At 41.9% G+C, this 4,992-nt stretch overlaps 1 pseudogene; it reads left to right on the top strand.

Moving 5' to 3' along the window:
* Positions 1-207: 207 nt before the first annotated feature.
* On the top strand, positions 208-4,268 carry LOC135587684 (uncharacterized; annotated as a pseudogene).
* Positions 4,269-4,992: the final 724 nt, after the last annotated feature.

Raw genomic sequence — 4,992 nt, 5'->3', positions numbered from 1 at the left:
TGTCCTCTGAGCCGCAGCAAAAGAGACAAGACTTGTCGCTTCAGTGGTCACAGCCTACGTTAGTCCTCCTCCATTCTAACACGGGCGAGCGCAGAACAAACCGCTAGACCTACTTCGGACACCGTTTCCTCCTCCGACGACTCAGTAAAATAAGTAAAAGAAAAACCTAAGAAAGATGAAAACTTTTCTCGCAAGCCACATTCCCCTCCGAGACCGCACCCTCCATTCTAAGCTTCTTTGCAGATTTCCGTCCTTATTCAGCCAACCATCCTTTCTTCCTCCTCTTCTCGCTCTACACTCCGATCGACTGGGTGTTTTGACACACACATAGACATGCACATATCTATGTGTGAAGGATGCAGATGTTGTCTGACAGCTGAACTGCTGCTTCGCTTCCTAAACACGGATGATTGGTGCCACAAAATACCATCTTAGTTCTCCTCTTCTGGTCTCAATTTCCTGTTCTCAGCAGCAGGGTCGGAAGGAGTGGGAAGATGAGTTTGGCTATCACGGAGAAGAGGGAACAGCAGCGACAGCGGCCGAGCGGGTGCGTCGGCATCTTCTTGCAGTTCCTGGATTGGAATCGTCGGTTCGCTAAGAAGAAGCTCTTCTCCAAGAAGCTCCTCCCTCCAGGTACGTCACGACAGCAACTTGACCCCACCAGTGTGTGATGGTACCGCTGTTGGCTCACTCCATGATATGTTCCTCGTTGTTGACAGCCCATGCTGCGAGAAGGGCGTCGAAGAAGTTCTGTACTGATGACAAGATGCCCATGGCCAAGTTGCTTCTGGTACTCATCGTTTTCTTTTCCTTTGGCTTCCTTTTTCTAATGTCGAATGGTTGGATCTTCGCTGAGTGCCTCGATCCACCTCCAAAATGTTCAGATTGCTGAAGAGAATCGGGGAGGTTTTCCAAGCAAGAAAAAGCTGGATGCTGATATTGGACACGCTGTGCAAACCCCCGGACTGGTGGCAAGGCTCATGGGTTTGGAGTCCATGCCTGTTGCTGTCAATGAAAGGCCAAGAAAGGCCATAGGTTGCAATCTTGTTTACGAAGGGGACGAGGAGTTGCGTTCAGGCACAAGTGGGTTTGGGAAGACAGAATCAAGGCCTCAGAAGCTTCGAAAGACGGAGGAGTTATTGCAGAGGCAACCGGTCGAACACGATGGACGTGTTCGACCGAATGTACTTGGCAAGAATGTGACGTCCTCCTGCTCGAGCATTAACCATCATAAGCTGATGTCCCCGGTGAAGAGCCCGAGGCTGCTCTCCGGCAGTCACAGGGCTCGGTTGATGCAGGCTATACAAAGATTTTGGAGCCTGGTTCGCAGCCCAGAAATCGTGCCAAATGTGCCATTGCATATGTAGTTCCTTCCCCACCCGGTGCAGAAGCTACTGCTGCTGCTGCTACTTGCTTGAAGAGATCCAAGGAGCCCCTCAGTGACTTCGAATTCAGGTCTTGCATGGCTTATGGTAGTTTGGTTGAAATGTCTGGATTAGGGACACATGAAAGAGAGCCATTCACCACTCATTTTGGTTCATCTGCTTTCCAGTTCAGTATTGCTTCTTCCTCCAGGCAAGACTCCATGAAGAAAAATACAATGTCACTACTCACACTGGCTGAGCAAAAGAGCAAACTGAATCCTGCTGTTCAGTCTCAGATCAATGTGCAGAACAACGCATGTGACGATTTTGAGAGGAAACAACATTTACAGAATCATCGGAATGTATGCAAGCTTAAGCCAGATAACATTACTCCGAAGGTGAACAACTTACGGCATAATCAAGCAGCAATGCTCAGAGAGAAAGCAGCAGAGCAAATGGCTTATGGTGCCAAGGCATGTAGTAGGAAGCAGAGTCGAAGTGACTTCACTGAGCTGACGGGGCACCAGGGTTTCTCAGCGATCGGCACCACCATGAAAGAACCAAGATGCATGACATCAATTGGTGAAGTGATGAACAACCACAGAGTGCAACTGGGAAGGAACAGTTGGGAAAAGAACATCTCATGCAAAAGAAAGAGCATCAGTTTTCACAACGATGATTTTGTTGTGTTTGGTCCAGCTTTTGTTAGGGAAAGTAGCAACGAAAGGGACTTGCTTAGTGGAAGCAAGACTGGAGTTCCTATTAACCAACCCATTTGCAGAAGATGTGTTGAACGTGGCTTAACAAAGGAGAAAAAGGAAACTGATAACTTCAGAGGTTGGTATAGCGAAATGGCTTCATTCACATTCAATTCACCAATGAGGAAATCTGCAAACTCTTCGTCACATGAAGAACTGGCAGAGAAGTGCAGGAACCGATATCAACTCAATGCTCGACTTTCTGCGAGGGAGAAGCTATTGTCGGATTCAATTAACACCAATCCAGTTTTCCAGAGACGAACGAGATTAGAAGGGGAAGAAATAAGCAGGCCCATAGAAAAAATGATCAGGGAGGATGCTCAACCCAATGCTTCCATTCTTGAAGAACTAATGATTAGCCTCAAAACTGGGACTCGTACAGCCGACCAAAATGGGTCCTCCAAAACAGAGGGCTTGTATTCTCTTCACAGCAATCTCTCTGATTTTTCCGTCCCCAAACAGAAGATGTGTAATATCCAAACCGAAGCTCAGGTAAAATTGTACTTCTGTTCTGTTGTAATTTACTTGAATTCAGATCTTTGTAACATTACTAATGGCAGTATTCTAAGGTTGGACCTTATGACAGTCACGGCTACTTGATATTACCTAGGACAATTAGTTCTTTGAAACATGAAACTGGCAGATGACAGCGTCAGGACAGATGAAATCAATAAAAGTTCCACCTTGAATATGAATTTAACCTCTCAAGAGAAGTCTGATCACTAAGAGTTGTTTTTTATTCTTTCTGACAAATACAAATACTCCCTTTTCTTTTCAGGAAAAGGCAAAATTTGAGACTTCTGCTGGACTTATGTATGATCAAACCAGCCCAGTATCTATTCTTGAAGCTTCTATCTCGAATGATAGTTGCTCTTATGTAAGTATCCATGCTAGTTCAGGTGAGATTGCATTTGTTATTAGAAGTAATATGTCAACGGAACAGATCTAGTTACATTGTCTAAGAATTAGATTTCAAATATATTATTTGTGCAATTGCATAGAGAAGCTAATTAACGAGGTTAGCACTTGGCATTCTTTAGCTATTGAATCGATGGATTTTTTTTCTCCAATTCATGTTTTAGTTTCAGCAAATCAATCAAGGTTCAGCTTGACAGAGAACCAATGCACAGAACCATCCTTGGATATGGACATTGATCTTTTAGATTCAGCAAATCAATCAAGGTTCAGCTTGACAGAGAACCAATGCACAGAACCATCCTTGGATATGGACATTGATCTTTTAGATTCAGCAACTTCATCAGGCATCATGGAGTCTGTTATTGGGAAGATTCAGCATTCCACTGACGACAATATGCTCAGTAAGTCCAGCATTCACTCATCCGAAGCTGGAATCTCAGGAACTAAGCTTTGTGAAGCCAGGCGAACCATTTCAAATTCAGAGACGACATTTATGAACTTCGCACTATACGCTTCATTTTGGATAGCCGATTTTGTTCTCGAATCTATTCTTCTAGACGTGCTGGAAGCTATTATAGGTTCTTCTGAAGATCAAAAGATTACTTCCGGTGACAAAGACGCAAAGGGAAAATATCAACTAAAAAAATGTCTTTTTGACTGCATGATTCAGTCCCTGGATTCGAAGTGCAAACATTTCGGTAAGAACGGGAAATCGTTGAGAACTCCTTTCTCTCTGACCGAAGATCTGTTGATAAGAGAAGTTCATGAGGAGATAAGAGGGTGGGTCAATTTGTCCGGGAAATTCTTAGATGATCTGATTCAGGAGGAGATGAAAAATTCAACTGCAATGTGGAAAACTTGTGGGATCGAGGTATTTGAGGCAGGCAACGCGATAGAAGGACACATACTTCAAGCATTGGTCAATGAAACGATGACAGATTTTTGCAATGGCTGATGTTACAGTTCACAAGTGCTCAGTGACATTAACTGCAAGAAGCATGATCTAGCAGTTGCTTCCTCTTACCAAGCAGATTTTTCTTTGTTTGCTGCTTTTGTAATCATTTGTGTAGGGAGTGGAAGTGACATCAAGCACAAATAGAAGAGAAGTTTGTGCTAGGATTGATTGTCCATGGAACTATTGGATTTAAGGGGGGAACATTGTTCTCATGTAGGATAGATTTGTTCCAATTACCTAACCCTATGAGAATGATCTCCAGTTTCCTGTTTATCTTTGCTTACCATCTTGAAGTTTAGTTGTGTTGGATTTAAAGTTGTCACAGAGTTAGAAAGCTTCTACAGATTCTTGTGCAAGAGCAAGAAGACGATGTCCAAAGAGCTAAATCCATCACCAGTTCAAATGGCAGAGACCAGGAGCTACATTCCTCCCACCTCCTTTCCTGTAGTCTCATCGAAGGAGACTCTCTTTATGCAGTTCCTCGTATTCAGCTACTAATAGATATTAATATAATTATAGGATTTATGAATATATTTATAAAAATTAAAATCCTAATAGAAAAAAATTTTATGCCACAAGGATTTTTAGGATTTATTAAGTGATATAATATATAAATACTTATCTGGTGAACTCTCGATATGTCATATGAAGAAACCCATAAGATTATGCAAGGAGAATGGGGAATGACATTGAAAGATCAAGATCTTATTCTCAAAAATTAATCTTAGATATGTTCTTAACTTTTTAAAATTTTTATCAATCCTCAAAACATATACATCATCAATCGATCATCCGATCTTCACATTAAACATGTATGAGTTGATTCCTAAAATTTTTAATGATCTACGATCTGATAATCAAGGCATATTTATATATTATGATTTAAGGGTTATCTAAGAAATATATTCTGAGCGTTTGATGGAGATCTTATATGATGTGGTAAGGATATATATATTTATGAGATTTTGATCAAATTTTAGAGTATATTATAAATTGG

The sequence above is a fragment of the Musa acuminata genome, chromosome BXJ1-8 (assembly GCF_036884655.1).
Source record: "Musa acuminata AAA Group cultivar baxijiao chromosome BXJ1-8, Cavendish_Baxijiao_AAA, whole genome shotgun sequence".
In the NCBI taxonomy this organism is placed as follows: Eukaryota; Viridiplantae; Streptophyta; class Magnoliopsida; order Zingiberales; family Musaceae; genus Musa; species Musa acuminata.
Note: the sequence above shows the minus strand (reverse complement) of the source record. Positions and strands in the feature narration are given on the sequence as shown.